This window comes from Hypanus sabinus, chromosome 5, assembly GCF_030144855.1.
Source record: "Hypanus sabinus isolate sHypSab1 chromosome 5, sHypSab1.hap1, whole genome shotgun sequence".
Lineage (NCBI taxonomy): Eukaryota > Metazoa > Chordata > Chondrichthyes > Myliobatiformes > Dasyatidae > Hypanus > Hypanus sabinus.
In genome coordinates, this window is record NC_082710.1 from 179,693,934 (window position 1) to 179,706,506 (window position 12,573).

A 12,573-nucleotide genomic window follows, 5' to 3' on the forward strand; every position below is an offset into this window, starting at 1 on the left:
CCTCCCTTAATTTTGTACATATGTGTTTGCTATTGGTGCCCTGGGAAACAGGTACTGACTATCCACCCTATCTGTGCCTCTCATAATCTTGTAGACCTCTATCAAGTCCCTCTCATTCTTCTACGCTCCAAAGAGAAAAGTCCCTGCTCTGCTAAGCTTGCTTCATGTGATGGAGGAACTCGGCGGGCCAGGGAGCATCTATGGAGAAGAGTACCGTGGGCATTTCGGGCCGAGCTGCTCCAGCGGGACCGTTCATCACTGACCCGGCGCCTCTAGTGGACAGTGTCGGAACTGCAGGGATTCAGCAGCTCCCCGGAAGTGAAAGCAGTCTGAATCTGGAAGTTACCGGGAGTTAACATGGCTTCGAAAGAACAGGCTGAGAGTTTAACCGAGGAGGTAATTTGTCCCATCTGCCTGGATTTCTTCACTGAACCTGTCACCCTGGATTGTGGACACAACTTCTGCCGCTCCTGTATCACACGGTGTTGGGAAAGGCAGGAGAAAATCTGCCCGGAATGTAGATAGGAGATTGCAGACCGCACCCTCAGGGTCAATCGGGCCTTAGCAAATCTGTCTGAGAAAACTCGGAAACTAAACCTGAATCCGAAAGAGAAGGGAAGTAAACGTTACTGCGAGGAACACGAGGAAGAACTGAAGCTGTTTTGTGAGACGGACAAGACTCTGATCTGCCTGATCTGTGCGACTGCACGGGAACACAAGTCTCACAACTTCATGCCGGTTAAGGAAGCCGTTCAAGTCTACAAGGTAAAAACAAACCACTTTCGCTCGTCTGTTTCTGTTGTGCCATGTATTGTGTCTAATACATTCAGTCTAATTCCCAGGATCGGGTTAAATCTTCCTTCGACTCTCTCACAAAAAGCAAAGCAGACTTTGAGGAAATGGAGCAGCAACAGAAGGAGAAGATTTCCGTAGTTCGGGTAAGGCTTCCTGAGCTGAATTTACAATCCTGTTGTGTAGGTTTGTTCCTTTAGAGTAGAATAGCTGAATATCGCTGCTCCCAATGACCTGGGTTCAGTCTGACATCTGGTGCCGTCTGTGTGCAGTTTGCATGTTCTCCCTGTGACCACATAGTTTCAGTCACGTCCCAGGGATAAGTTGTTTGAATGGTTAATTGTTTCCTGTAATTAACCGTGTTGACTTCTTCAAAGATGGTACCAGTGAACCTCAGCAATGTTCTGCGGGCTGCTGACAAAACTTATGAATGTATTTCTTCTAAATGTACTCCCACAGCAAACTGTAGTCTGTAATTTCCTTTTAAACATCGCACTTTTCAAACGTTTTAATTAATTTGCAATTTTTTAATCTTCTGAAGCACTCTGCAGATAAAGCTGTCAAACATGTAATTATGGAACGTTTAATTGGACGAAGGTTCAATTTCTCACTTTTCACCCAGAAGCCATGACTTCTAGTTGTATTCCGACCCAACCTCAGTGGCAAGAGCCTCCTTGCACTGACTCTACCTATACCTCTCGTAATTTAATTATGAGACGTTTAATCTTTCCTGTAGATAGGTGACTGAAATTGCACGCAATACTCCGAATTATGCCGCAAAAATGTCTTCTAATCTTCAGCATAACATCCCATCTCCTCTACTCAGTTCATTAATTTATGAAGGTGAATGTGTCAAAAGCTTCCATTGGACCATATCTACCTGGGACACTACTTTCAACGAATTATGGGGTTGTATTCCCAGATCCCTTTGTTCTACCAGACCCCTCAGTGTCCTACATTCACCACGTAGGACCTATGCTGGTTGGTCCTACTGAAGTGTAAAACCTTGTACTTGTCTGCATTAGATTTCATCTGCCATTTTTCAGCCTATTTCCCAGCTGACGCAGGTCCCTCTACAAGTCATGATAGCTGTCCTCACTGTCCACTCCCAATCTTGGGGTCATCTGCACAGTTGCTGATCCAGTTAACCACATTATCATCCAGATCATTGAAATAGAAGACAAACAACCATAAGACCCAGCACCAATCCCTGCGGCACACCACTGGTCACAGGCCTCCAGTCAGAAAGGCGACACTCTACTACCATGCTCTGGCTTCTCTCACAAAGCCAGTGTTTAACCCAATGTATTACTCATCATGAATGCTGAGTGACTGAACCTTCTTGATCAACCTCCCATGTGTGACCTTGTCAAGTGCCTGACTAAAATCCATGTCAACAATTTACACTGCCTCACCTTCGTCCACTTTCCTGGTTAGTTCCCGGAAAAAGTTTGGCTAACCATGACCTACCACACAAGGAGGCATGTCAATGTCCTTTACGAGTCCATGTCAATCCAAATACCTATATCAGGTTCATTAGAAAACATTCTAGGGGCTTTTCCACAACTGATGTCAGACTCACCGGCCTATCATTTCCTGGTTTCTGTTCAGAGCCGTTTATAAATAGTGGGACAACATTGGATATTCTCTAAACTTCTGTTACCTCTTCTGACACTAATGATGTTCTAATAACCCCTCTGCTGGGATCCTGGCAGTTTCGGCAGTAGCTTCCTGTCGGGTCCAGGGCAATCCTTTTGCTCTCAACAAACCTGTAGATTCCCTTGGGTTCACCTTCACCTTGTCTGCCAGAGCAATTTCATCCCTGCTTTTTGCCTTCCTGATTTATTTTTAATGTTCTCTTGCATTTCTTGCATCCATTCACACCTCAGTTGTTCCTGTTTGCTTATAGCTGCTATGCACCTCCTCTTTTTGAAAACCTCCCACTTTCTAAGTACAGTTTTGCTGGAAAACAGGGTGTCCGTATCCACATTTGTTGCTCATTCTGATGCCATCAAAACTGGCATTTTTCCAATTTTGAATCTGATCCTGTAGACCAGACATATCTTTTTGCATATTTACTTTGAAACTAAAGGATTTGTAGTCAAATGATCCAAAGTGTTCCCCTTGTCTGTCCATGGCCTCCTCTACCGTCAAAATGCGGCCGCACGCAGGTCGATGGAGCAATACCTTATCTCCCGCCTTGGTAGCCTCCTACCTGCCGGCATGAACATTCAACTCACAGACCTCCGTTGATACCCCTGCCTCCCCTTACCCCATCCCTATCTATTATTTTAGTCTGGTTCTCTTTCTCTTTTTTCCCCAATTTCATCAATATCAAAATTGATGAAATAAGTTGGCCAAGACTATGCCTTAACAGTATGACAAATACAATAAATGTCCGACTTAGATTAGTACAAATTTTTACAATTATATATTACACCACAAAAAATAAATAGATTGAACTCAAATTTATCTGATCAATGTTTTCGATACAATCATGAAATTGGTACTTTTTTACATTCTACTTGGTCATGTTTATAAATTCAACCTTTTTGGATAAATTTAAGAGTTTTCTTGGAACAAATCATTGGAATACAACTTCCACATAACCCAATATTATTTTTACTAGGTGATATTGAAGGGATAAAACCGAAACTTAAATTGAACAATTATCAGAAAAAAAGTTATGAAAATTGCATTGGCAGTAGCCAAAAAGGCTATTGCAGTTACTTGGAAATCAGATTCATACTTAACTATGGACCATTGGAATAATGAAATTTTTAGCTGCAATCCACTTGGAAAAATTACTTATAATTTAAGAAATGAATATGATATATTTCTGAAAATTTGGCATCCTTATTTACAAAAGATAGGATTAAATATATAGGCCCTTTGAAGATAAAGTTATTAGCTATTTGGGGAAATAATATATATATTAAAGTTATTTTCATGGAGCATGTGGCAGACTTTCTTTCTGTCTTTCTTCTTTCTTTTTCTTTCTTTTTTTTTCAGATGGGGTTGTTAAGTGGGGAAGGGTTGGGGGGGGGAGAGCTGATATTATACTCTGTTATTCTAATGTACTATTCATACTATGTAATTATCTTAAAAATTGAATAAAAAAAATTTTAAAAACCACGGAGTCAACCTGCACAGCAGCTTTGAGTGTCTTCTGGGCTCGGACCCCAAGATCCCTCTGATCTTCCACACTGCCAAGAGTCTTACCGTTAATACCATATTCTGTCATCATATCTAACCTACCAAAATGAACCACCTTACACTTATCTGGATTGAACTCCATTTGCCCCTTCTCAGCCCAGTTTTGCATCCTATCAATGTCCCATTGTAACCTGTGACAGCCCTCTACACTATCCACAACACCACCAACTTTGTGTCATCAGCAAAGTTTCTAATCCTTCCTTTTCTTTTTCAATCTTTTTATTAATTTTTATTTAAAAAAACATAACATAATATTACATTAAATAGGTTATGAATACATTAGATTTGGAATTAAATTAGTAACAAGATAACAATATCTTATTAAACTATCAGCAAGAAAAAGATCGTGCAATAATCAATCTAATCTATATTGATTATACATGAAAAAGATTAAAAATAATCATCAAAAGAAAAAAAAAGTATAAAATACAAGAAAAAATGTATATTTAAAGAAATAAAAAATAAGCCTAAACTAACATGGGCAGTAATAATAGTTTATATGTATATGATAGTGTCAAAAACTCTGGAACACCATACCAGAACAAGAGTAAAAAGAGAAAAGGTCTGGAAGAAGCCAAATTAATTCATATGAAAGTGTCGAATGAAGTTTCTTCAAATTTAATTGATGAATCAAAAATAGTACTTCTAATTTTTTCTAAACTTAAAACAAGAAATAGTTTGAGAGAACCATTGAAATGTGGTAGGAGGATTTACTTCTTTCCGATTGGTTGGTCGGATCAATGCTGTTAAAATGATGATTTTACCGAAATTTTTATATTTATTTCAAGCCTTACCAATTTTTGTTCCCAAGTCTTTTTTTGATAGCATTGATTCAAAAATTTCCTCATTTGTGTGGCAAAATAAAAACCCCAGATTAAGTAAAAGACAGTTACAGAAATCTAAAAAAGATGGTGGTTTAGCTTTACCTAATTTTAGATTTTACTATTGGGCGAATAATATTCAAAATTTAATATACTGGAAACTACCATTGTGCCCACAGTGGGTAAATTTAGAATGTAATGATGCACAAGGATATTCTTTATTTTCTGTTCTTGGTTCCTCTCTCCCTGTTGATTTAGTTAAACTTAATAAACAGATATCTAACCCTATTGTTAAACATACATTACGAATTTGGTTTCAATTTCGTAAATTTTTTACTCTAAAAAACTTCGTTCTTGATGGCCCTATCTTACTTAATTTTTTCTTTAAACCTTCTTTAACAGATCAAGCCTTTAGCATATGGAAAAGGAAAGGTATAATATGTTTTCGCGATCTTTTTTCTGAAGGTAGTTTGATGTCTTTTGATCAACTTTCTAACAAATTTAAGTTACCTAAATCTAATTTTTTTAGATATTTACAAATTAGTTTTTTGTATAAAGTTTCTAATCCTTCCACTTCCTCATCCAGGTCATTTATAAAAATCTCATAAAGAGTCAGGTCTCAGAATAGATCCCCAAGGCACAGCACTGGTCACAAGGCCTCCATGCAGCATATGACCCATCAATAACCACTCTTTGTCATTATGTGGGCATCCAGAGCTGACCCAAATGCAAGACACAGACACTGAAGTACTAGGGACAGGACTAGGCGTGTCAAGCAAGCAAGGGAAGTGGGGAAGAAACAACTCTGGACAAGACACAGGCCCTGGATGGGATTATGATACAGGTCCTGGGCTAGGAATAAACTAGGAAAGCGGGACCTGGATGAGGAACTAGGAACTTGGAACCTGGACAAGGACTCCGAGCCAGAGACTGGACAGGGACCCGGAATCTGGGTCCTGACTCGGGCTCGGACTCCAGATCTAGGTGAGGACAAGATGTGGCAAGGCAACAGGGCTGGACATGGGGGCAGGACGTAGGACTCCTGGGCTGGATGAGGACATGAAGCTCAGACTCAGACTTGGGAGACTGGAACACACAACCTTGGTCTTGGGAGACAGGAATGCAGAACACAGAGCCTTTGTCTTGGGAGACAGGAGCACAGAACACAGAGCCTTGGTCTTGGGAGACAGGCACGCGGAACGCAGAGCCTTGGTCTTGGGAGACAGGAACACAGAATGACAATGCCTTGGTCTTGGGAGACAGGAATGTGGAACACAGAGCCTTGGTCTTGGGAGACAGGAATGCAGAACACAGAGCCTTGGTCTTGGGAGACAGGAATGCAGAACACAGAGCCTTGGTCTTGGGAGACAGGAACACAGAACACAGAGCCTTGGTCTTGGGAGACAGGAACACAGAACACAGAGCCTTGGTCTTGGGAGACAGGAATGCAGAACACAGAGCCTTGGTCTTGGGAGACAGGAACGCAGAATGACAATGCCTTGGTCTTGGGAGACAGGAATGCAAAACACAGAGCCTTGGTCTTGGGAGACAGGAACACAGAACACAGAGCCTTGGTCTTGGGAGCTGGGACCCCTCCTTGGGAACAAGACGTAGGGCCGGGACTCATACACAGAAAGCTGAACACGACAAGACAGTTCCCCAACACAAGGTAGTAGCAAATGGCCAGACCTACCTAGCAAAGGCAAGGACACAAAGAGACAGTTCCAAACAACGAAAGATGGTTCCTTATCTAGACACAGCAAGGCTCCGGTCTTGCTCTGGTGGTAGAACTTGACTGTGAGCATAGGCGAGGACACAGGCGAGGCTCCAGGTGAAAGGTAGCAGGCAAGGCTCCAGCCAAGGGCTACAAAAAGAAGGGGAAGGGAGGGTAACAGCAAAGACCACCTGGCTTACCCAACAGAGTCAAGAACAGGATACTGACAAGACAGACCAGCACACACACTGGAATCCAGGGCCACTTAATCCCAGCCCCAAGATGAGCATCAGGTGCTATCAATAAGCCCAAATGAAACAAGGGACAGCCGGAAGACCTGGAGTCCGGAGCCCACGGACCGCACTGTGAACAGGAATGCAGACTTCACGGACTAGTCCATGATACTCTTTGCCTTCTGTGGGCAAGCCAGTTCTGGATCCACAAAGCAATTTCCCCTTGGTTCCCATGCCTCCTTACTTTCTCAATAAGCCTTGCATGGGGTACTTTATGAAATGCCTTGCTGAAATCCATAGACACTACATGTGTGGCTCTACCTTCATCAAAGTGCTTAGTCACATCCTCAAAAAATTCAATCAGGTTCGTAAGGCACGACCTGCCCTTCAGAAAGCCATGCTGACTATTCCTAATCTTATTATGCCTCTCCAAATATTCATAAATCCTGCCTCTCAGGATCTTCTCCATCAATTTATCAACCACTGAAGTAAGACTCACTGGCCTATAATTTCTTGGGCTATCCCTGCTCCCTTTCTTGAATAAGGGAACAACATCCAACAGCCTCCAATGTTCCAGAACCTCTCATTGATTATGCACAGAGGCTCAGCAATCTCCTCCCTCGCTTCCCACAGTAGCCTGGGGTACATCTCATCCGGTCACGATGACTTATCCAACTTGATGGTTTCCAAAAGTTCCAGCACAGTCTCTTTCTTAATATCTACATTCTCTAGCTTTTCAGTCCACTGCAAGTCATCCCTGCAATCGCCAAGATCCTTTACCGTAGTGAATACCGATGTGTTCCATTAAGTACCTCCACTGGTTCCATACACACTTTTCCACTGTCACAGTTGATTGTTCCTATTCTCTCACATCTTATCCTCTTGCTCTTCACAAACTTGTAGAATGCCTTGGGGTTTTCCTTAATCCTGTCCACCAAAGCCTTCTCATGGCCCCTTCTGGCTCTCCTAATTTCATTCTTATGTTCCTTCCTGCTAGCTTTATAACGTTCTAGATTCATATTATTACCTAGTTTTTTGAAACTTTTGTAAGTGTTTCTTCTTGATTAAATATACAACAGCCTTTGCGCATCAAGGATCTTGAACCCTACCATCCTTTACATGTCTCACTGGAATATACCTATGCAGAACCCCACGCAAATATCCCCTGAACATTTGCCACATTTCTTCAGTACCTTTCCATGAGAACATCTGTTTTTAAGTTATGCTTCCAAGCTCCTGCCTGATAGCCTCATATTTCCCTTTACTCCAATTAAACATTGCCCTAACTTGGCTGTTCCTATCCCTCTCCAATGCTATGGTAAAGGAGATAGAATTGTGATCACTATCTCCAAAATGCTCTCCCACTGAGAGATCTGACACCTGACCAGGTTCAGTTCCCAATACCGGATCAAGTACAGCCTCTCCTCTTGTAGGCTTATCTACATATTTTGTCAAGAAACCTTCCTGAACACACCTAACAAACTCCACGCCATCTAAACACCTCACACCATAGAGATGCCAGTCAACATTTGGGAAATTAAAATCTCCCACCACAACAACCCTGTAATTATGAATCATTCCCAGAATCTGTCTCCCTCTCTGCTCTTGGGTCCCTGTTGCTATTGGGTGGTCTATAAAAAACACCCAGTCGATTTATCAACCTCTTCCTGTTCCTAACTTCCACCCACAGGCTCCGTAGACAACCCCTTGATGACTTCCTCCTTTTCTGCAGCTGTGATACATCTTGATCAACAATGCCCTGCCCCCACTTCTTTTGCTTCCTTTCCTATCCTTTCTGAAACATCTAAAGCCTGGCATTTGAAGTAGCCATTCTTGCCCCTGCACCTTCCAAGTCTCTGTAATGGCCACAACATCATAGATCCAAATGCTGATTCATGCTCTAAGCTCATCCGCCTTATTCATAATACTCGCGTTAAAATAGACACATCTCAAACCATCGGACTGAGCGTGACCCTTCTCTATCACCTGCCTATCCTCTCCTTCGCACTGTCTCCAAGCTTTCTCTATTTGTGAGCCAACCCCCCTTTCCTCTGTCACTTCAGTTTGGTTCCCACGCGCCCCCCCCCCCCCCCCCCCCACCACCAGCAATTCTAGTTTAAACTCTCTCCAATAGCCTTTGCAAACTTCCCTGCCAGGATATTGGTCATCCTCGGATTCAAGTGCAACCTGTCCTTCTTGTACAGGTCACAACTGCCCCGGAAGAGGTCCCAATGATCCAGAAATCTGAATCCCTGCCCCCCTCGTCAGCCACACATTTATCCTCCACTTCATTCTATTCCTATACTCACTGTCATATGGCACAGGCAGTAATCCCGAGATTACTACCTTTGAGGTGCTGCTTCTCAGTTTCTTTCCTGTAGTCTTTTTTCAGGACCTCCTCCCTTTTCCTACCCATGTTGTTGGTACCAATATGTACCACAACCTCTGGCTGTTCTCCTTACCCCCTCAAGATATCATGAACGCAATTCGAAACTTCCTGGACCCTGGCAGCTGGGAGGCAAACTACAATCCGTATTTCTTTCCTGCGTCCACAGAATCGTTTGTCTGACCCCCTGAATATAGAGTCCCCTATCACTGCTACCATCGTCTTCCTTTCCCTACCATCTGAGCCACAGGGCCAGACTGTGTGCCAGAGGTACAACCACTGTTGCTTCCCCCAGGTAGGCCATCCCCCGCCAATAGTACTTAAGCAGGAATACTTACTGTTAAGGGGAACAGCCACTGGGGTACTCTCTAGTACCTGCTTGCCCTTCCCTTTCCTGACTGTTACCCACTTCTCAGTCTCCTGTGGTCACAGAGTGACTACCTGCCTATGGCTCCTCTCTATCACCACCTCACTCTCCCTGACCAGACAAAGGTCATTGAGCTGCATCTCCAGTTCCCTAACGCAGTCTCTAAGGAGTTGCAGATCGACACACCTGGTGCAGATGTGGTCGTCTGGGAGTCCGGGAGTCTCTAGGACCTTCCATATCTGACATGGAGCACAGAAAACTGGCCTCGCACACATACTCTCTGTCTTTATTTTAAACAGATAACCTACCTGGCCTCGACCCATTATCACTGGAGCCCCATTGAGTCAAAGCCTTCCTACACTATCTCTCACTACTCTGTTGTCTGCTCCTCCGACTCCTGTCCTACCTATCACCCCTTCACCCTCCCAAAGGATCCACAATTAACGACAGCCTATTCTGAGGACTTCCCTTGGGGACTTCATTTAGTCTTTTGTGAAGAAGACTCTGCCTGATTATCATTAACATATCACTTACAGCCCCAGTGGTCTGAACACTCTTGCCCACTGTCACACTACGATGAGGAAATCTTACCATTCGAGGCCTGGACTGCATTTCGGAAAATTCTATCACTTGACCTCCTCTGACCTGCATCCAGGCAGAGGGTAAAGAGCAAGATTCCAGAGATAAGGACAACACTGAGGTACTTGTGGGAGGCTGAGGAGTGGCTGCAGGATTGCTAAAGTCGGTAGACTGGGCCTTGTTCAAAGACTCAACAGACAATCTGAATGAGTAAATCACAGCTATCGCAGACCTTATAAAAACAATTGTATATTAGTTGTCCCTACAAAATAATTCAGAATTTTCCCTACCCGGAAACCTGGATGTATCAGATCAGCAACATTCTGGTCTGGTAAGTTACAAGTTTCAGTGACTGAGATGGGAGAGACTACACATACAACAACTGTTGCCCGGGTGCTTCACCGGTCACAGCTTTATGGGAGAGGGGCAAAGTAAAAGCCACTGTGGGGAAAAAAACTCAGATGAAATCTCCCCTTGAGTTTGCCAGAAGGTATGTGGGAGACTCTGAAGTCAGCTGGAAGAAGGTTCTCTGGTCTGATGAAACTAAAATTGAGCTCTTTGGCCATCAGACTAAATGCTATGTTTGGTGTAAGCCGAATACCGCCCATCATCAAAAACACACCATCCCTACTGTGAAGCGTGGTGGTGGCTGTGGGGATGCTTCACTGCAGTAGGCCCTGGAAGGCTTGTGAAGGTTGAGGGTAAACTGAATGCAGCAAAATGCCAGGAAATCCACCCAGGGGGAAATCCTGATGCAGTCTGCAAGAAAACTGCAACTTGGGAGAAGTGTTGTTTTCTAGTGAGAGTATGGCCCCAAGCATACACAGGAACGGCTTAAAAACAACAAAGTTAATGTCCAGGATTGGCCCGGTCAGAGTCCAGACATCAATCCAACTGAGAATTTATGGCTGGACTTGAATAGGACTGTTCCCTCACAAACTTCATGCAATTTGTCAGAGCTTGAGTAGTTTTGTAAAGAAGACTGGGGAAGAAATGGAATGTGTCCAGATGTGCAAGGCTGGTAGAGGCCTATGCACACAGACTCGAGGCTGCAATTGCTGCCAATGTTACACCTCCTAAATACTGACTTGAAGGGGGTGGATACGTATGCAATCAATGATTTTGTGTTCTATATATAATTAATTTAGACCACTTTGTATGGATCTGTCTACACTTTGACACGAAGGAGTCTTTTTCTGTTGCATAGTCAGAAAAAACAAATTAAATCCACTGTGATTCAATTTTGAAAAACAATAAACCATGAAGTTCTTCCAAGGGGGATGAATAACTTTTATCGGCAGTGTACGTGAGAATGCTCTTCACTGCCTACAGCTCGGCCCCTCAAAACTAATCGATAAAATTCATGTTCTGGCTCTCAATGCCTCCTTGTGCAACTGGATCTTCAATTTTCAGACCCCAGTCAATTCAGATTGGTAAAAAACATCTCCACCATTTCCCTCAGTGCAGGAACACCACAACGTTATGTATTAGCCCCCTGCTCTACTCAGATTATGACTGGGAGGCAAAGTACAACTCCAATGCCATAGTTAAGTTTGCTGATAACACCACAGTCGCTGGCCAAATGAAGGGTGCTGACAAACCAAGTTATTGGAGGGACATGGAAAGTATGGCTTAGTGGTGTCTTAACAACAACCTCTCACTCAATATCAGCAAGACCAAGGAAAACATTGATTTCAGCAGGAAGAATCCAGAGTTACAGAAGCTATTCCTCATTGGCATATCAGAGGAGGAGAGGGTCAGCAACGTTAAATTCCTTGGTGTTACTATTTTTTCAGAGGATCTATTCTGGGCCTAGCATGTAAGTGCCATTACAAAGAAAGCACGTCAACACCTCTGGTTTCTTAGAAGTTTGTGAATATTCTTCATGACGTCTAGAACTGTGACCAATTTCTATAGGTGTGTGGTACAGACTGCAGTTGGCCCTCCTTATCCGTGGATTCCGTAAGCGCGGATTCAACCAACCACGGGTCAGGAAAACCCGGAAGTTCTCTCTCCAGCACTCGTTGCTTGAGCATGTACAGACTAATTTTTCTTGTCTGAAAAATCTGAAAAATTCCTCAGATTTTGGTCCACTAATCTGAGGAAGGACATTCTTGCCATAGAGGGAGTACAAAGAAGGTTCACCAGATTGATTCCTGGGATGGCAGGACTTTCTTATGAAGAAAGACTGGATTGACTAGGCTTATACTCACTAGAATTTAGAAGATTGAGGGGGGATCTTATTGAAACTTATAAAATTCTAAAGGGATTGGACAGGCTAGATGCAGGAAGATTGTTTCCGATGTTGGGGAAGTCCAGAACGAGGGGTTACAGTTTAAGGATAAAGGGGAAGCCTTTTAGGACCGAGATGAGGAAAAACTTCTTCACACAGAGAGTGGTGAATCTGTGGAATTCTCTGCCACAGGAAACAGTTGAGTCCGGTTCATTGGCTATATTTAAGAGGA

The 12,573-nt window shown here is 43.2% G+C and overlaps 1 pseudogene; it reads left to right on the forward strand.

Annotated features, from left to right (window-relative positions):
- The first annotated feature begins 328 nt into the window (after nucleotides 1-328).
- The window catches only part of LOC132394682 (zinc-binding protein A33-like), a 29,058-nt pseudogene continuing 16,813 nt past the window's right edge, over nucleotides 329-12,573 (forward strand).